Here is a 21,643-nt window from a genome sequence, read left to right as displayed (position 1 = left end):
AGAAGAAGAAGAAGAAGAAGAAGAAGAAGAAGAAGAAGAAGAAGAAGAAGAAGAAGAAGAAGAAGAAGAAGAAGAAGAAGAAGAAGAAGAAGAAATACTACACACAAGGGAAAATTAAGTCCTGAATGACTGGCTCTATCATGCCCTCTGTCTCCACTCTAAGATCGCACAAAAGAAATAGCTATCCACACCATGAATATTATTTTTACTGTAAAACAGGTAACTGTTGGGCCAGGAGAAGAACAGGGTATGACTATTTGTCTAAAAAGTCCCCATCACATAGGTGTGTATGTGCTTTCCAGCAGAAAGGATTGGGAAACAGGGTTAGATGCTCAAGGAGTCAAAATTTCATCTGTGGACTCAATGCAGATTTACAAAGGGCCTGGGCACTCCCAGCCTCCATTTCGGCTTGGCATCTCTACAGGAGCTCTTCCCCAACAAGTCCCATGGCTAAAAATACCTGGAATGGGATTTCTGCTGTACCCCAAAGTGAGTCCACATTAGCCAGGGAGTTAATGTATTTCTCAATTCTCAAGTTCCTAACTCACAGGATTAAAAAGTACATTAAATTCTGAAGTTATCTACGTTATAAAATATTTTAAAATTGATGAATGTACAACATTCATTTATTCTTGAAATTCCAATCCTAGGTCAAGCTTGTGGATGATGGACTGACATCTTCGCCATCCAGCTGAGCCAACCGTGTTGGTTTTATACCTGGCTGTAGCAGTGGTTCTCAAACTGTAGGGTGTGATCATTTTGCAGGGGTGGGGATGAGTTGGGGCTGGGTGAGTCCAACAACCCTTTCACAGAGGTTACCTGAGACCATCAGAAATATCAGACATTAACATATCAATTCACCCCAGCTAGGAATTAGCAATGAATTACAGTTATGAAGTAGCTTTATGGTTGGGAGTCACCATGACATGCCCTGTTAACTTATCACGTTAGGAAGGTTTGTGATTGCTGTTTCAGGGTCAGAGTGTCCCCTAATCCAATCAGGCTACAGTTGGTCACCTTGGCTGAAAAACAGGCATTGGAATTCACCTGACACTTATTTCCAAAACAAGTTACTGTTTTCTGCGGCCCAAGCTGACTTGACTCAGACTCTACCTTCCTGTTCACCTTCTGATAAAGGAGTCCACAAACTGACCCATCATTCAGATTAATATGAAGCTGGAATTTGTCCATCTTGTTGCCAACTGTGAAGTTGTTCTGGGTCACTCAGAACTTCAAGGTCTCAAAATTCATCAGGTAGTCAGCCAATAGCATGTCCCAGATGGAGATCCCAGTGATGTCAAAGTCACATCACAAGGTCTTCTACTTGTCTTGAATTTTAGCATTTTCCTCCAGTGTTAGGCCAGAAGGATGAACTGAAGGTCAGCTTCAGTAAGCTGGTCATCCACAGTGATCTTGGTGTCCAGAGTGATGTGTGTGTTCCACTTCTCAATGTCAACCAGCATACAGTCTACCTGTACTTGATTTCCAGGCTGCTGTTTGGTGGTCTCCATGTTGGCAGAGCTTGAGCTGATAAATTCCAGCCCATTCTGGCCTTTGTTTTCAAATCAAGTTTAATTGGGCCAAAGCTGTAGCCATTGGTGAAGACATTGCTGGCAGACCTGCCAAGATCAGCATATGTGACAAACACAGCCATCCTCTCAGAGGCAGTGATGGAGGGAGCCATCGCACCTACTGCGAGGACTCCATTCTTTGAAAGGTTTGAATATAGTGCTCAAAATGATATTTTAAATCCCCTCTTGACCAACTTCTAAAGAGTCTGAGCTCCCAAGGCAGGTGATGACTCCAAGGAAATATTATCTTCTGGACACACGGGACAGCTGCACATACAAACTCACAGCAGCTGTGACAGTGTGTGTACCAAAGTCATGCAAGCATCAGCCAGACCAAATTCCAGCCAGGAGTGAGAATTGGACACACAGTCTCACCCACAAGACATCGACTGCTGGGAAAGGAAGAGACAGTGCCCTAGGGGTATAGAAACTAAGCCTCTTTATTTTATTTTTTAAGAACAATGATATGTAGTAAATGTTAGACTGTTGACTCTCAGAAGCTAGGATGGAGTGTTATGAGCATTCTGTTATCCATCTGTCGTATAAACATCTAAAGTAGAGATATCATACTACTGACATGAAATTACCAACTATAGGGTTGGTGGAAGTGTGTGATCAGCTCTCCAGGGCTCTTACACACACATTCTAATACCCTAATATATGATCACATGGTCCCGTGGTAGGGATATTTGGGAGGCCTATTCATTGAGATTCTGGTGTCTTAAGAGACTGCTGCAGCTACCACAGCCTTTTACATAGAAAAATTAGCATGCAACTACATTTTAATAGATAATCTTTTCATCTTATGTCACAAGTTAAGATTATGTCTTAGAGGTTAAGAAAGGGGGGTATGAGGGGACGGAGCCATGTGGTGATGGACTGGGAGAAGAGGGGATTACTGCGATTGGGATGTAAAGTGAATAAATAAATACATTAATTGAAAAAATGATCATGTCTCTGAAACCAATAATTTTAATTAAATTAAGATTCAGTAGATTGTAGCTACGTAGCTAAGATGTACTCAGCACTGCCTTCTCAGAGTCCTAATTGGAGAATTCTTTTGAAACCAATGGAAACTTTGGTCATGGGAAAGAGACACACACACTGCAAGAATCTGGCTTACTAGAACTGGTCTCATGACATGTCTGGGACCAGGGTCAGTGTTAAGTGTCTTGGCAATGAGTGCTGCATGCTTCAAAATTTTCCCTATCTTTGGAGCATCTCACTAAGAGCTTTGGAAACCACAGTTCATGTTCTATACCCGTGTTTAGAAAAGTAATCTCACACGAGGTCTCAGAAAACAAGGAAAAAATTTACTCAGACACTGCCAGTCCACAAATGGTTCATAGTTTGTAGGTGAGTGTCATAACAAATAGAAAAATCTTCCATTAAGGAATTTTAAAATGTTTTACGAAGGAGAGGTTAGTTTTTGTGCTTGCTTTCTAAATATATTGACCACGATGATAATATCATTTCTAGGAGAAAAGGCAAATTTTAGTGTATCTGACTTACATGTAATTATTCTAATATCTGAATTAGTATAATCAGTCCCAATCTAGCTTTGTTTTTGTTTTATTTCCATATGTGTTGTTGTTTGTTTGCTTATCAAAGCAAAAACATAGCTTTTGCTTCATTACTATGTTTCACAAAAATCAGATGATTTTATTAATAAGAGAGGAAGACAATGTATTACCTGTAGTGAGATTATTTATTTATTTATTTATCTTTAAAATAAAGCAGAAGGGTAACTATCAGTAAACAGTTAGAACAGGGTTTGTAAGGAGAGTTAAACGAGTAGCCTTCATGGGACATAACAATATTCAAGAAAAGAACAATGTGATAGGAAAAGTGCTAACTGCTAGTGGGGCTATCACTTGCCTTTCTGATAGTAAACACTCTTACAGATAGGGGAGCAATCTTATTTTCATGTACGTTCTCTTATAATTGGTGAATCTGAGCACCTATTCCTGTATTTATTGACCTTCTGTATTCATCCTTGCAAATATAGATATTTGAATCTTTTATCCTTAAAAAGATACTTCTATTTGAGTGTGTACATGCATGTACCTATGTGAGCACATACTGTGTGTGTGTGTGTGTGTTCACATTTATGAGCATCTGGGTAGAAGTCAGAGAACAGTTTGTGGGAGTCAGTTGTCCCCACCACATGAGTCCTGGATACTGAACTCAGTCAGCAAGTTCTTTCAACCTCTGAGCTATCTTGCCAGCACTTTTTGTTGATTTCTCGATTAGATAATTGTGTTGTTTGGCTTGTGCTACTAAGTTATGAGTTTTCTTCTACATATTTCTTACATATTTTGCCTATTAACCTGTTACACACACACACACACACTCACAACCACACACACAACCATTTTTCTAATGTGTTAGATTGCCTTTTCATTTTCTTAATGACATGTCTTTAGATAATGACTAGAATAATTTAAGAAGTCACTACACATTTAACAAACACAAGCTGATGCCCAATTAGAATTTTTCCTTGTCATACCTCCCAGGAATAGTACTTACAAGTCAAGCAGTTAGTGTTCTGCCTGCTGCTTCCTGGGAAAGAATGCAGGAAAAAAGAATGTCTTTCTGAGGACCTGCGAATTCCCAGAGCAGCAGGAGAAGTTATAAAAAGAAAGGCATTTGACTATTTCCATGGGAACATCTTCAGGACTACTGTTATCTTTATTAAGTAGTGAGAGAAAGAGAGGGAGAGGGGAGGGAGGGAGGGGGGGGAGGGAGGGAGGGAAGGACCTAAACTTGTGTGGGGCAAAGCATGCGTTTTGCCTAACTTGTAATACCGCATGGTGTGTGTGTGTGTGTGTGTGTGTGTGTGTATGGTGTATGTTTGTGAATGTATGCTTTTATATAAATGTGTATATATTTGTGTATATCTATGTGGCATATCCGTGTATGTATATTTTTAAATATGTATGTTGTGGTATGTAAGTTTATCAACATATGTTTTTGTATATGTGAGTATATGTTTGTGTGTGTATGTGTGTGTGGTTTGTGAATGTATGATTTTGTGTATCTGTGTAGTATATGTTTGTTTGTGTATGTCTATGTGTGTGATTGTATGAGTATATCGTGTGCTTGAGTTTAGTGTATAGATTTGTACAGCTGCTTTTCTCCTTCTGTGTTTACATGTTCTCAGTACCTTCAGGTCACTGAACTCGGGTCACCAACCAGCCGCTACTTCCTTTACCTCTTGAGCAGTCTTGCTCACTGTGCGCTGACTTCTCAACCATTCTTTGTCAATGAGCGTACCCTTTGCAATTCAGTCATTAACAGTGAGAGTTTTACTCCTTAGAACCCACTGCTTCCATTCAGTTCTTGAGAAATGTGCTTCCCATGTGGCAGAAGAAACACTGCTGTGAGTCACATGGATACTCACCTGCATTCACCTGTCTTGTTAAGTGTCTGATGTTTTAAATTCTCAAATACTAAAATGAAATCTGGGATATTAAAACAAAGCCTCTAAAGTCCTTGGAAATCAGGCAAAATTAATAAGAAACTAAAGAATGCGAAGACAGGAGAATCAACTGATTTCATATGTGTTTGATATGTATTTATTGGACAGAAAACTGCATAATTTCTTAGAGGAAATTAAATAACTACCCACAATATCAACACAATGAGACTACTACCTGGGTCAGACTACTAATGTAGTTTGACCAAAACTTGTCTTAGTCTTTCCCCCACAGAGCCTCAGCCTCTGCCGCAGAGACAATCGCTGTTCTGAATCTCCTGTGTTTTCCCTAGAGTTATAACACAAACCAATATGCCAGAGGCTAAAGTGTTGGTGTTTGCTAATTATTTGTATATCCAGCAAAACCCACATACACACTGAACATACTATCTTGTTCATACATCTTTTGAAAGTTGCTACCATTATCCATACAGCTAAGGTATCTTTTTACTGGCAGATGTACATTTTTCTGTGACTATACATAGTGTTCCATTCCCATTGTTTTTGATGGATATTTGGTTGATTTCATAGTATTGATTGCATTGCAATTAAAAATAACCTGATGCTATAAAAGTCTTTTGCAAGGTGTCTTAGTCAGGGTTTCTATTCCTGCACAAACATCATGACCAAGAAGCAAGTTGGGGAGGAAAGGGTTTATTTGGCTTACATTTCCATACTGCTGTTGATCACCAAAGGATACAGGACTGGAACTCAAGTGGGTCAGGGAGCAGGAGCTGATGCAGAAGCCATGGAGGGATGTTCTTTACTGGCTTGCTTCCCCTGGCTTGCTCAGTCCGCTCTCTTATAGAACCCAAGACTACCAGCCCAGAGATGGCACCACCCACAAGGGAACCTTCCCCCTCGATCACTAATTGAGAAAATGCCTTACAGCTGGATCTCATGGAGGCATTTCCCCAACTGAAGCTCCTTTCTCTGTGATAACTCCAGCTGTGTCAAGTTGACACAAAGCTATCCAGTACACAAGGGGAGGACCATGTGTAAATACCTTTCTAACAGAGAGACTCAAACCATTACTGCTACATCTCTTCAGCCCCCTTACCTGTAACTGGACTTGCTCACAGTGGCTTATTTTAAGAATACCTAGTCATCACTTGGGAGGCAGAGTCAGGTGGATTTCTGAGTTCGAGGCCAGCCTGGTCTACAAAGTGAGTTCCAGGACAGCCAGGGCCATACAGAGAAACCCTGTCTCAAAAAAAAAAAAAAAAAAAAAAAAAAAATACCTAGTCATATGGAAGTTTCAGGTCTTGATCTGTTTTAGAAATTGTTGGGACTAGTTTTCTAGTCAGCTGTGGGTGGGGGATGCTCTCTTACTGTAATTTTAATGAGGCTGTCTGCCACCGGATTATTGGGTATTTGAGATTTCCCTTTTTTAAAGTGTGGGTTCAAGTCTCCTGCTCTTTTTCCTCCTACAGTTGACTTGCTTATGTTCATCTAGATGGGTCTTGTATATGTAAATGGTTCTTTGTCCTTTGTTTCTAACATTTGTTGTAAAGGCTTTCCTCATTCTATATTCTTTTCTTTTGACTCCTTGTGGATCTTTTGCACCTGGTCCAGAAATTGTGTTTATTAGCATTATGACATAGCAAAGCAAATGAACAAACAATAATAAACAATAATGTGTTATCCTGTTTAGTCCGCTAAAGGATCACTTCCCCCAAATGCATCCAATATCATTCATTCCTGACTCTCTGCCCTGGCCGTGGCCCATCAGTACTTACAGACCCAGTCTAAGCCACATCAGCTCAGAATTGCCTTTGCAGAGGCTTTTGCATCTTTCATTTGTCTCTAAGTTTCCCTTCCATAAAACCTAGATCCTGACTAATATATAAACAAATTAATTTTTGAGAAATCCACTGTATTAAATGCCACATGACAGACTAACCTTCCAATGGTTTGCAATTATAGGCAACTCACAATGTAAATAAGGTAGATTGTGTAGGGGGGGAAAGGGGTCTAATCATTTGCCTTAGTGTATCCCAGCTAATGAGTGAGTTGGATTTTTTTTTCTTCCTTTCAAATTCAGTAAAACAAGGTTCTCAGTGCCTAAACTCCTCATAAACACCAATTGCTTGGTACTTCACCGATCATGAAGAATTTGCCATTCTAGGCTCTATTTTCCACAGCCTGGAAGCCGTGTTCAAGAGATACAGTCTTCCCTTTGGCTCTCCATATCCCTGACCTGCCCTCCTCTGTTTTGTTTCTGCATCTGAAGTCTGATCCCTAGAGACTCTATCAAAGGGGTTTTTGCCTTTCTAAGGTGTGTTACCCCAGAAAGGACCTTGACAGGAGAACAGAACATCCGTAGGGAAGCTTGAATTTGAGACGTAGAATGCCCTGTCTTCCTTCCCGCTAAGTGACTTCTGGCTGGCTGTGTGCAGTGTCCACACTGATACTTGCTGCTCAGTTCTGTGTACTTCCTGGAATTTCTTTCCTTCAGACCCAGGAGTGCTAATGGCTCTACTATCATTATCAAACCAGGTAACTGCAGCGCTCCACACTTCCACTTTGGAAACAGTCCCTTTGTAAATTAACTCTCCTGGAATGATTCTCATTTGTGAGTGCCATCTGTTTCCTTTTGGTACTCTGACTGATACACATTTAATAGCCATGCATGTATAAAAGAGAGAACCAAAACAAAGTGTTAAGTGTTAATGCGCGTTGCCATGATAACTGCTCTCTCTGGCTCATGGGTAAAGTACACAGAGGCATATATGTTCTTTTCTGAGGATCTCAGAGAACAGTCAAGGAGTTCATCATGTTGAGCTTTGGAGATGTATAGAATAATGAACACGAAGTTATCCATCCCTCTAGAAGAACAGGTGCTCTCTACCAGGTAGACCACAGGCTTTGACTGACAGCTGAATTTCATGCTGTGGTGTGTGAAAAGCACTGTCTCTGTACAGACCCTTGAATTCTCCTGTTAAGTCACCACCATACCTTTTACTTCATGAGCTATAAACTGAATTCGTAAAATTTCTCCTTCACTGTTTTTTCTTTCTTCCCTTTGTCAAAAATGATGAGACAGACACTTTTGATGTTATTCATCAATTATATATTCCAGATTATAGCACTCTGAGTATTAAATATTAACTGCCTGCCACCATTTAGTAGCTCACACACAACTAGAAGGCAATTATTAATCCCCTCAAAGTAAAATTATTATTACAAATGTAACTAAATGTACATCAGGATGCTGTGGGAAAACAACATTTTTTAGATAGGGGATGTCTTTTTACAGTCCATTATTTATGGACCACAAGTAGACACGACTCCATGATAAGATGCAACTAATACTATAGGAACAGCATTTGAATCAATACAGCCTGTTGAATGAAATTATCAGTTGGAAATATGCAGGCTATCTCTGGACAGGGGAAAGACAGCAGGGTGCTCTCCTCACTGGACCCCTACAGAAAAGGTGACCTAGCTGTCCCATGACAGGTGAGAAAGGCTTAGCCCAAGGTCCTCTGGCTCCCCATGTGTCTGCTTCTGCTGCTGATGGATGGAAAGGGCATTAAAGAAACTAGGGCCAGACAACATCTCCCGAATGCATCATGGTTTCTCGTTTCTTTCAGCCTACAGTCACAGGAAAGCTCTGGTTTTATGCTGCTCTGTAAGTAGCATGATCTGAAGATCCCTACAATATAGATGTAAAAACATGAAGGATCTGTTACTAACAGGCCATCAGGTTCCATCTGGGCTAAAAATCGGCTCTTCAGCTTTGTCAGTCTTTCTTCTGAGATAGGACCAGACAACTACACCCTAAGAACTTAACTTCCACCCATTAAACCTTCAGAGTTGGACCACTGCAGTCCAGAAAACAGTGTCTCTGATGATTCTGAAGGTTAAAAACTAAGTTATATTTGTAACAGATAAGTACTAAAAATACTATTGATAGTGAATATTTAAATATACTTATTTGACAGCCAAGCTACCTTAGTCATTCTTTTGCTAACATTTAACACTTTAGAGATAGATAAAATGGGTCTCTTTTGGATAATGCTAGTTAATATTTAAACTCAATCTCATGTTCATATTTTAAACATAACATATGAAACATATGATATGAAATATACAAATTTTATTTCAGAGGATAATTTAGGTTGAAATTTTCATCTATAGAAGTTTTATCACTCAAGTTCTTTTTATGTTCATTTTTGAAAATGTCTATCAGAATAGGTACAGATAATATCCTTGTGGGGTTGCATTGGATTTAATTATGTTCCATAGAGATCAGAGAATATAGTGGTTAATACACTCTATTCATTATTTTTCTCATTGATAGAACGAAATACCAAAAGAAATATCAAGGAGAGAAAGGCTTTGCTTTGATTTACAACTAGAGGTGTGCAGCCCATGGTAAAAGGCATGGCAGCTGGGGGTTGGGGGTACTGGTTACATTGCATCAATAGCCCTGAAGCAAAGAAAGAAAATAAGGGTTTTTACTATGAAGCACCAAGGCCTGCTTTTCTTTTCTTTTCTTTTTTTTATTATTATTTTCTTTATTTACATTTCAAATGCTTTCCCGAAAATTCCCTATACCATCCCCCCCCCCCNCCCCTGCTCCCCTACCCACCCACTCCCACTACTTGGCCCTGGCCTTCCCCTGTGCTGGGTCATATAAAGTTTACAAGACCAAGGGGCCTCTCTTCCCAATGATGGTCGACTAGGCCATCTTCTGCTACATATCTAGCTAGAGACATGAGCTCAGGGGGTACTGGTTAGTTCATATTGTTGTTGCACCTACAGGGTTGCAGCTGCCTTCAGCTTCTTGAGTACTTTCTCTAGCTCCTCCATTGGGGGCCCTGTGTTCCATCCAATAGCTGACTGTGAGCATCCACTTCTGTGTTTGCCAGGCACTGGCATAGCCTCACAAGAGGCTACTATATCAGGGTCCCTTCAGCAGGATCTTGCTGGCATGTGCATTAGTATCTGGGTTTGGTGGATGATGATGGGATGGATCCCCCGATGGGGTAGTCTCTGGATAGTCCATCCTTTCATCTTAGCTCTAAATTTTGTCTCTGTATCTATATCCTTTCATGGATATTTTGTTCCTTATTCTAAGGAGGAATGAAGTATCCACACGATGGTCTTCCTTCTTGGTTTTCTTGTGTTTTGCAAAATGTATCTTGGGTATTCTAAGTTTCTGGGCTAATATCTGCTTATCAGTGAGTGCATATCTAGTGACTTCTTTTGTGATTGGGTTACCTCACTATGGATGATATCTTCCAGATATATCCATTTGCCCAAGAATTTTATAAATTCATTGTTTTTAATAGCTGAGTAGTACTCCATTGTATACATGTACCACAGTTTCTGTATCCATTCCTCTATTGAGGGACATCTGGGTTCTTTCCAGTTTCTGGCTATTATAAATAAGGCTGCTATGAACATAGTGGAGCATGTGTCCTTATTACCAGTTGGAAGATCTTCTGGGTATATGCCCAGAAGAGGTATTGCTGGGTCCTCTGGTAGTACTATGTCCAATTTTCTGAGGAACCGCCAGACTGATTTCCAGAGTGGTTGTACAAGCTTGCAATCCCACCAGCAATGGAGGAGTGTTCCTCTTTGTCCACAACCTCGCCAGCATCTGCTGTCACCTGAATTTTTAATCTTAGCCACTCTGACTGGAATGAGATGGAAGCTCAGGTTTGTTTTGATTTGCATTTCCCTGATGACTAAGGATGTTGAACATTTTTTTCAGGTGTTTCTCAGCCATTCTGTATTCCTCAGTTGAGAATTCTTTGTTTAGCTCTGTACCCCATTTTCTAATGGGGTTATTTGAATTTCTAGAGTCCAGCTTCTTGAGCTCTTTGTATATATTGGATATTAGTCCTCTATCAGATTTAGGATTGATAAAAATCCTTTCCCAATCTGTTGGTGTCCTTTTTGTCTTGTTGACAGTGTCTTTTGCCTTACAGAAGCTTTGCAATTTTATGAGGTCCCATTTGTCANTTCTTGATTTTACAGCACAAGCCATTGGTGTTCTGTTGAGAAATGTTTTTCCCTGTGCCCATATCTTTGAGGCTTTTCCCCACTTTCTCCTCTATCCATTTCAGTGTCTCTGGTTTTACAAGGCCTGCTGTTCAATTACCTATTTCCTCCAGAAAGGTCCTACCCACTAAGCGTCTTACAACATTCCACTGCTTGTGGACGTTGTACATCGTGGTGCGGAGCCTAGTGCGCACCACGATGTACAACGTCCACAAGCAGTGTCTCTGGTTTTACAAGGCCTGCTGTTCAATTACCTATTTCCTCCAGAAAGGTCCTACCCACTAAGCGTCTTACAACATTCCAAAACAGTGATTCCAGCCAGGGACCAAATATCCAAACATGTGATCCTATAAGAGATACTTTGTTTTCAATCTTCAACTGGTAATCACATTCAATTCAGTGAGATTTAGCTGTAATCTGATCTGTGTGGCTATGATTAATTTATTTAGTGCCAAAGGTAGAGCAGATCTTTTACGATCCTACATTACCCAGTCCTCTCAAGTCCTCAGTCTCATTGGTCCACATCATTTCTTTGCCTTGAGTGTGGACAGATTTGTGTCTTCCTTCTAGTGTGGAATATAACTAAGGTGATATGCTGTGACTCTTTCTAATGACCACGCTGCATGGAAACTCTGATGGGTGTCATCTCTATAAAGCAAAGCTTAGTATTCTGATTTAGTGGGATGGGCCTAAAGGCTGTCTTTCCAGACTCAGAAAGGCTCAGATTGCAAGAAAGTGTAAGTAGCCTCCAACATCTGAGATGGCCTCAAGTCAAAAGGCAGCGAAAGCGGGAGTTCTTATGCAGGCAAAAGACACTGGCATTCGGATCTACAGCAGGACTGACCCAAATGGGAAAACCCCAGCTCTTGTCCAGCTGAACTGCAAGACAAGAAGGAAATGTGTCCAGTACTTTTATTCTAGCCTTTGAGGCCCCGGGAAAAGAACTCAATAAGGATAAGTCTGGACCTAGAGGAATTCAGAGATAGCAAATATGTGTTGTGGGAAACTACTAAATTTGGGTTATTATACATTTCTTTATCCTCAGTTCCTTTCCATGTAAAATAGCAATGTGAATCTTCTAGATTAGTTGTGGGCACTAAGTGAGATTAAATTTCTGAAGAATATACATATACATAGTTGTCTTAGGAAGATGTGAACTCAACTAAGGTTAATAGTGAAGACAGAATCAAGAAGAATGCTGACTAGCTAATAACTTGACGAACTTAACTGCATTTTATTTGACTTTTCAAACAGTCCAAAACAAACTAGAAAGTCAGGAGAAATTGTCTTAAGGCATGCTCCCATGTCCTTGTAAGCCTTTTCTCCATTCTTGCAACAATCGCCTACCTCTAAGACAGTTTCCCTTAGTAACTTTGTACGGCGAAGAAGAAGAAATCTATTTTAAGCTTACAACAGCTAAAGCCATGTTTGGAACATAATCACCTCTTCTGCCAAAATGTAAGAATTTTTCCATATTTGTACAAGATGATAAATTAAAATTATAGGGAAATATTTATAACAAAAACAATTTCATAACACGTAAAAATTTCAAAATAGGCTTCATCCATTTAGAATAGAGAAATCCCATTGCAAAAGACCTCATTTTCCTTAATAGTCATGTGAACTGGATTGCTTTCAGTCTGAATCTCTGAAAGTGAGCTTTATTTATTACTCTCATTTTAATTTCAGATCACTTTAATTACCAATAAAAAGCAAGCACCAACACAGAATGGGATATTACTTATGTGGATGTTTTTAAAGCTAGAATAGATAGTGGCCTCATTCCAAAGGTTCTATATACCATTTTTATAAGTAAAGTATTATCATAAAAAAATTGTAAAATCCCTTTTACTAGTAGAGAAAAGCAAAAACCGAAGAATGGTTAGTGTCTTAAGGAATGAAAAAAAAAAAATCAGAATATTTATCTAAGCCTGAAAAGTTCCATCCACACCTTCATTTAGTTACTAGAATCACAATTGTGAATATGAAGAGCCGTAGTAATACATTTTCAGTGCAGACACACGAGAGAACATTTGAATATTAGCAGCATCAGAGCTGATGTGAAACGGCTCTGTGGTCCCGATTATGCTGAAACGAAGAGGATGCTTTGCCGAACAACTAGATGAACAAGAACATGTAAAGTACTCTGCTGACTGGTGAAGTCTACAGGGACGTCAATAACTTTATAGCCCACCCCATTTCATGCTGACAGATATGCGGATGTTCAAGAGATGGAGGGAGAGACAGGGACAGAGCACTTTTCTAATGGATAATAAGACAGTCCTTTGCTTCTGAGTTCACATAAATCCCCATACCTACGAAAGCTTTAAAAACCATCCTGAAAGTTCATAATAAATCAAACTAATATAAATTGGTATTTCACTAAACTTGGAAATTGGAGTTTTGCCTATGTTTTTATTAATGAATTCTACAGGCAGAGCTGTTGCCTGGTCTGATCAACTAAGTAACTACCTACCTACCTACCTACCTACCTACCTACCTACCTACCTACCTACCTACCTAACTAACTATGAGAACTCTAAATCACGCAAAATGCCTTTTATGCTCATTTTTATTTACCATGCACTCTGATTTATATACCTTCTCATCAACTGGAATGCTAACAATGTTTAACAATTTTCTATTTTTGATAGCTCAGCCACTAACTGCTTGTAAATTTGGTCAGACTATTTAATGTTTTTGACCCTTTGTCTCTATAAACAGCAAGGAGTAATGTCCTTCATTCTTTATCCTGAGTTAGGGAAGGCTCAGAAGCAATACAGCATGAACACACTTTGAAAAATATAAATATATCACAATATTATTATTAATATTGATATAGCATCTCTAGATATTAGCCCATTGGGTGTGACTGTTGCTAGTTCATAAACTGAATTTAGCAGCATTTATTAGCAATGGCTCTTTTGTGCTTTCAGGATATCACCATATTGTAGTTGGCAGACTTTGCCTATATTTTCTAGTAATGATTGTAAATTGATTTTATTCATACTTTATAAAATAGTCCCTCTCTTGCAGCTAAAGAGGAACAACCACAAGAATATCAATCCGATGGCTTCTTCTTCTGCAAAGATTTCCTAAGTAACTGGGAGTTCTAGCCAGATATAAAATGTAAAACAAATGACTATGGGACACACACACACACACACACACACACACACACACACACACACTTGCATATGCATGTGCGAGCACTCACATGAGCACGCACAAAATCTGAGCAAAAGTAGATACCCAACTCAGTTATGTTCTGATTAGAACAATAGTAAATCCCCAACAGAACAATAGAAACCTACATTTGAATTATTTTAGTTATTAAAATACTGAAATTATTAAAGAAAATAAGTGTTTTATATTGCATAGATATTAGGAACAACAATTATCCACTTCCCTACCTTCCTCAATATTTCTCATTTTAGAGTGTACAACTAACTTAGCAAGCTAACCTCTGGAAGGTGTTGCCCAGTAATTTGGACAAACCTTTTCATCTCAGATGCCCTCCTCAGCTCACTGACACAGGCAAACAGCTCCCTGTCTTACTCAGGAAACCATGAGCACATAGTCAGAAAAGCAGGAAAAGGATCTCTAACTTCACTGCCTGTCCTTTTTGTTCTGCCTTGGGCATTTAATTTACAGAGACAATATTTCTGTGGTCTAGAAGTTTATGAACTAGGAATCCACAATGCCTTTATATCGCCTTGCAGGAGAATCTACCTGCAGATGCCCTAATTATTAAATCAACAGTAACATTCTAACACTGATCATTACCCCGTTCCATTTCACTTCCCATCCTTTTGACTCTTGTCTTCTGTTACTCTGCAATTTGAGGTGATTTGTGAGAATGAGATAGTATATAGATAGAAACACAATGCTAAATATTTTCTAATACAAAATTCCATGAAATAATAGAATCTGAACTAAGAGCATGAAACATAGCATTCTAATCATGTGAGAAAGAATTTTAAAAAAAAAATGCCCTCATAAACCAAATTAGATGCCAAATAAACAGGAAGTGAAAATTTTATCTGGGTGAATAATGATAATCAACAATGGTAGATTAAAGTCAGGGAGAGAAAAGAATGAGGATTTGCATTTATAAAATGTTAAAAGGCAGATTTTGGATCTGTTAAAGCCAAATGTGCTTTCCTAAGTATGATTTCTGTTCTCACAACTCAGCAAATTAAAACAAATTAGAGAAATACCAAGTAAAACGAGTCACTGCTATCTAAATCACTGAAATCAGAGCCCGCATTTTAAGTCATAAACTGGTACACTGGGTAGCTTAAGTGCTGGATCAGGACAATCCAAGAGGAGAACAACTTCCCTAAATCAGAATCATCTGAATCTGACTCAGGGAACGTCTACCTGGAGCCATTTATTCTCTCATTGACCAGGTTCAATTTCACAGCTCATCTGGATTTCATTAGATGCCAGGACGGCTTGGAAATCTGCAATTGCTTTAATTTTCTATTTCACTTTGTGAACATGAAGCCCAGTCCTTCCTTGTATTAATATTGAAACAACCTATCTTTACAGTAATGTGTAGTCTGAAAGTGCCTTGCTAACCAATTAATCTTTAATATGATAAAAACAGGTTAACTAATGACCTTTCCCTTCATCTGATTCCATCATAAATGGCATTCTATTACAAATTCCTATGGTAAATAACGTTTTTCTTTGGAACAAGTCACATGGGAGCTATATAAAAATGTATGTTACTTAACTTTCAAATTTAATAAATATTCACAAGTACATATTTTATATCTACCTTGTTTCTGTCTTTTGGAATGGAGATTCTTCAACTTTCTGCTCTGTAGATATAACATGAGAGTTGTAAAAAAATGTGTGATTTCAGTTTTCAAATGAAAATACTATCTATATTCAAAACACTTGGCTAACCTTATCTGGCCACTGCTCAGAAAAACCCTGAACCATTATCATATGGAGGCAAATACTACATCACAGCACATGTACTTTGACTCTATACTGTCTTCCGAAGACCTCTGTTGAAGGTGCGGTCCTTAGCTTTGATGTAGGAGAGGTATTATAACCTGTTAGCATGTAGCCTTCCGGTAAGTCTCAGGTCACCAAAGTCGTCTCCTTTGCAGGGGTTTGTTTTGATGCTTTGATCAGGGAATCTGCTTGGGAACACTGAAGATCCTGTTCCCCAATTGGTTCTTGATCCATTAATAAAAATGCTAGCAGCCAATGAGCTGGGCAGAATAGGTCAGACTTCCAGTTTTCCCACTGGCAGGCAAGCAGATGTGAAGGAGGGAGAAAGAGCCACCAGCCACGTGAGTTCTCAAGTGGAATGGCCCTCTGCTGCTTCCGTGACTGGGCCTGGGGTAACAGGCAGGAAATTAGAGAGCAATATGCTGAGGGCAGATTTAGGGTGCTGAGCTAGGACTAATGTAACTAAGCAAGCAAAGTTGAGGGCAGATTCAGAGGTGTTGAGCTAAGAGTGTAAAAAAAGAGCATAATAGCCAAGGAAGGCTTAGAAAACCTGGCCATTGAGCTAAAGCACATCAAAAATAAGCTAATGTGTGTGTGTCTTTCATCTGCAGATACTAGGGAACCCAGGCAGGGCTGGTAGCGCAGCCTACCTGGAGCTTACAGTGAGAAAGTAGGAACAACACACTATAGTCCTCAAACAGGATTATGATAGGCTTATCTTCCTGGTTTTGCATCCCAGCCACGATGAGTTGTCCATGTGTAGCCTGCCATGTCTTCACTCATGACATATCTATCCCCACAGGCCAAAAAAGCAAATTCACAATGGACTGAAATCCATGAAAATGGGAGCCAAAGAAAACATTTTCTCTTTTTAAGATGCTCACCTTACGTGTTTTTGTCCTACTGACAGAAAGCTGTCTGACACACACAATCAAGATTGGAGAAAGCAAATTAAACATTTACTTGCACATCTTCCTGGGGTAGGGAAGTGTCTAATAAAATTAACCCATTTATTTTTATATGCACTAAGGTAGATGCTGTTATTTTCACTTAACTGTCAACTTGAGAAATTTAAGATGAAAGATAGTAAATTTCAAGAAAATTTATTTAAATGATCCATTAATAGAAATATCCAAATAAATACATTCTGAATGAAGCTCTATAACAATTTTCTGGTATCATGAACATAGACAACTGCAATGGAAATACAAAGCACTATGACACTAGGAAAGATTGAAACTGGTGAATACTTTCACCTTGATTTAGCTATACTTATAACTAGGGTGGTTAATAAAAATGGGGGTATCTCCCAGAAAACGCAGGGTTCCAAGTCCTAGTTTGAGGTTCAATATCCTCTTTATTTGTCACAATAATTCATCAGTACCTTTAGGGAAATGAAAGAAGAGACGACTGTGAGGTGATAATTTATTTTTAAAAAAAAATCATTTCTTGTGTTCTAAGAGACTGGCACTTTTTCCTGGACCTCACAGGCGGAGTTAATAGTACACTATGAGATCACTTAAGATTTAAGACTGCTATCCCATTGGGTTCTCAGTTGTTTGTTTAACCTGATATTAAGAGACCAATGGGACCACCAGCCTTACCTGCCTGGATTCCCCTGTGTAATCAGCTCTGCCACCTAAGCTAATGACTAATTTTAATTTTAAATTATGTACTCATCTATGTCTCTGACCCAGAGAGCAATGCATATGTGTATGTGTGAATGTTTTGGCAATGGTTTGTTAAAAACAGCAGACAGAGTGAAGTTGACCTTATCCAACAAATATCTACCCTAACCACTGGAAAAAGCATACGGAAGATGCTTGATAACACAGTGTTTGCACTACTGAGTTCTTTGGGCTCAGTTGAAGTAAATAACTTAATCCTTTGTTTAAAAAGCAACTGTTAAAGGTTTCTGTAAAGCATCCTTCATTCCTCTCCCATGTGGTAGTCTCTCTGCTGTCCAATAACCAGAGAACAGCGTTTTTTGTTAGAGACACATTCAGATGAAACACAGATAGGTTACAGATAAGCCAGCTAAAAACTACAGACAGACGGAAAGCATAGGAAGAAACGGAGAATTCAAACTTGGACTCACTATGGGGCAAGTGACCCAGGAGGAAGTTTGAAATTTCATCCCTTAATTTGACATGGAGGACACAGACCCGTTACAGGTTAATAGGACATGAGAAACACCGTAACTCCAAATGCTGTCCTGTAATTACGAAGCAACAGGCACAATTATGTGACTGTAAAAGACCATGGGAAACAAAGATACTCTTAGCTCCATTTTGGGAATAATAGTCTTTCATAGTGAAGCCTTAGCTTATGATACAGCAGAGGGTTGAGACCCACCCTACCCCTCTTTCCCAAGGGGTTACCAGAAAGCCTTGTACATTCATCAACCCTAAGTCAATTATTTTCTATTAATTGTTTTGACCAAAGGTGAAAATAATGTGGTAATATTCACCTACTTAAAGAACTCAAGGCAATCAGCATGCAGATGTGCCAACATAAGGTTTGATTGAAGAAAAAAATTATTTCTGAAATATTTTCCTTTACAGGACAAATCAGATTAGTAGTCAATTAGGAGTTAAAATTAGGTTTGTATCCATCACCAGCAGAGAATGATGGAGGAGAAGCTTGGAATCAGTAGATGGAAGGCCTTTTGAATATCTTTCTCTTTCTTACTTTCCTTTGCAATGCTGGGGTTAACCCAGAATCTTAGGCATAAGAGGCAATTTTTTTTCCCAATGAGCCAGGGCCCTGTTTGAATAATTCACAAGTGTAAATCTAGAATATAAGAACTATATGCCCCAGTACAGGGGAATGCCAGGGTCAAGAAGTGGGAGTGAGTGGGTAGGGGAGCAAAGAGGGGGGAGGGTATAGGGGATTTGGGGGATAGCATTTGAAATGTAAATGAAGAAAATATCTAATTAAAAAAAAAAAAGAACTAACTTCATCTTTCTAAACAGGAGTTTTATGATAGGCTAATTCAAGTAGTAATACTTCCTGTTTGCAGACCAGAAGTGGCCTGACTCAGGACAGCCATGCCTAAAATATCTCTAGTAAGGAATTCACAGAAAGAGCAGTTCCCTGTAAGGCCACACACAGCAGGTCACCAGAGTAAAGCCATATTGTCCCCTGAGCCCCCAGAGTTCTCCTCATGCCTCCTCCCAGGCAGAGCCACTCTGTTGGTGCTCAAAGGGGCTAAAAAAAATGTTCACAGCCTGGGGATGCTGCGAACTGAAGGGCTGCTGAAGAAGCTGGTACTTAGCTCTCAGCCTTGCCAGCACCAGCGGTGGAGCAGCTGTGAGCTTTCCAGGGTTGTTTTTTTTTTTTTTTTTTTTTTTTTTAAACAACTTCTTCCCTTCTGTAAGAAAGATTTGTTGTTTCCCTGCCAGACTCCTGCTACATTTGTCTGTTGATTAGCTTAGCTGCATACTCTGTCTAGTAGCCAAGATCATCATGGTGATAGCCACTTGTTTACAATCTGTGTTTAAATAAATTAACTCCCAGTCAATTGTCAGCTACATATCTTTATTTCGATAGAAACTCTGACATCAGAGAAGACAGGTCACTCTTAATGGAGGTAATCCCAGAGAACAAGAATGACTGGCACAGAAGATGAAAGGAACATTGCAGGACCATTTCCCAAATCAAAGGAAAAAGAAATCTATTGTAAAAGGGATGTTATTTTCAGTTTGCCTCCCTCCCTCCCTCCCTCCCTCCCTCCCCCTCCCTCCCCCCTCTCTCTCTTTTTCCCTGTAAGCAAGATTGCTAGGAATCCAGATCTACTTTTTCATAGCAATTTAGTACCACATGACCCTGCAGATCTTTAGCTGAGTCAAAGGACTATCATCAAATTATTTAGAAAGACAGCAAGATTTAGACTAGCAGTAGCAGGGATTGATTCTTATTTCTTACAGAGACAAAAGACTGGTTCTCTAACAATGTGAAACACAGGCTCCTTTATATCATTAATAGTTTCTGAAAATATGCAATAATTTCTTATATAGCAATACAATATCTTTGAAGAAAATGTATGGGGAGTAAAAGGGAATATAGAAATCACTCTATCAATTTGATATTATGAAATGTTTTCCATAAATGTTACACCCTCATTAATGTATTTATCACTACTTTATAATGGCAAAATAAGCATATTGCTCACAAGCCATTGAGCCCCAAACCATGAGTAGAGCTCATGTGATGTAAACATTGGTTAAATACTATTGGGAACCTTTCTGACAACATTCAAGTCCTTTAAGAATACCTATTCCACTGTTATTTTTCAAGATTTAAGAGAGCTAGAATGTTAATGCTTACAAAATTATGGTTTTACTCTCAAGATTAAATTTGCATTTCTTATTGCAAAGTATTTTACCAACCTCCTCAACCTAAGCTCCAAGTCCAGAATGGAAAGAATGGCCTGAGACTCCCCAGATTATGTTTCCACTGTCCCAACTGTTTCTTGTTTATGCTTTCCTAATAGGAAACCTTCAGTAAACACTGAAAGATGCTGTCTGTCTCTCTCTCTCTCACTGCATCACCCTCTGGCCTGTCCTCCCTGCAGTGGCACTGGGACCACCTGGCAGTATTCCCAGCACTGCAGCACTGTTCCAAACCTTCTAGGGCCACCCCTGGGCCAGCCTGTCCTGCTCTCTATGTGGAGTCCTTTCTCTCAGGCCTCAGCCGGGATTACTGCCCACATTCATTGGGTGTCAGTTAAAGCCAACTCCATTGGTCATTTCCTTCAAAAGTCCAAGTGTTCCTCTTGTCTCCCTACTGTTGCTTGGCACCTCTGTGACAATTTAAAGAGCTCTTTTGATGTTTTTCTAGAGCCACAACAGCTTCTGGCCTAATAAATGATTCCTTTAAAAACTGTTTACAGATGGGTTGTGTGGGATGCCTTCTCCCTGGACGGGAGGACTGTGATAACTCTCCGAGAGAGTTAGAGGAGTTGCCACTGTCTTAACTTCACACACCTAACGTTTGGTTAACGTTTTGGTAGGATGGAAGAAACCCTGGGACTTGAACTCAGAATTCAAGCTTCAATGCCAGTAATGTTCCTGCAGAAATCCCTTTCACCTATAAAATATGCAAAGTACTTTAAAATTACCCTGACAATCAAAGCCTTTAAAAGGAATGTGGGACATAACCTGGGAAACATGGATATTTAGAGCAAATCTTCTGTATTATGCAAACCCTAAGCTAATTTTCACATCAAGACTCTCCAGTTACAATCACTCCTGACAATAGGTTGAGATGTATACCCATTAAAGCAGCAATGTCCCACAGAAAGGGATCTTGTTGAAGCAGGTCCTAACTAAAATATGTGCTCCTTGTTGCCTTTAAAACTCAAAAAGCAAAAACCTGGTAAAATGTCTTCTCTCCCATTCCTGCTTTTCCAGGCACTCTTATACATGAACAGAGTGTGTAGAAGTGACCAGCAAGAACGGAAGCAGACATGGAAGCGACCAGCAAGAACAGAAGTGACCAGTAAGAAAGGAAGGAGGCATGGAATTGTCCAGTAAGAATGGAAGCAGACAACCCTATTAAAAAGTGGGGTATAGAGCTAAACAAAGAATTCTCAACTGAGGAATAC

General features: G+C 39.4%; 1 protein-coding gene and 1 pseudogene across 4 annotated transcripts in view; both read right to left on the bottom strand.

Annotated features, from left to right (window-relative positions):
* Window positions 1-21,643, bottom strand: part of Inpp4b (inositol polyphosphate-4-phosphatase type II B) — a 751,408-nt gene that overhangs the window by 276,839 nt on the left and 452,926 nt on the right. The gene's annotated exons all lie outside the window — the stretch shown is intronic.
* On the bottom strand, window positions 627-1,654 carry LOC110337753 (annotated as a pseudogene).

The sequence above is a fragment of the Mus pahari genome, chromosome 20 (genome assembly GCF_900095145.1).
Source record: "Mus pahari chromosome 20, PAHARI_EIJ_v1.1, whole genome shotgun sequence".
Lineage (NCBI taxonomy): Eukaryota > Metazoa > Chordata > Mammalia > Rodentia > Muridae > Mus > Mus pahari.
The sequence above is the reverse complement of the archived record's forward strand: the minus strand, read 5'-3'. Positions and strand labels throughout refer to the sequence as shown.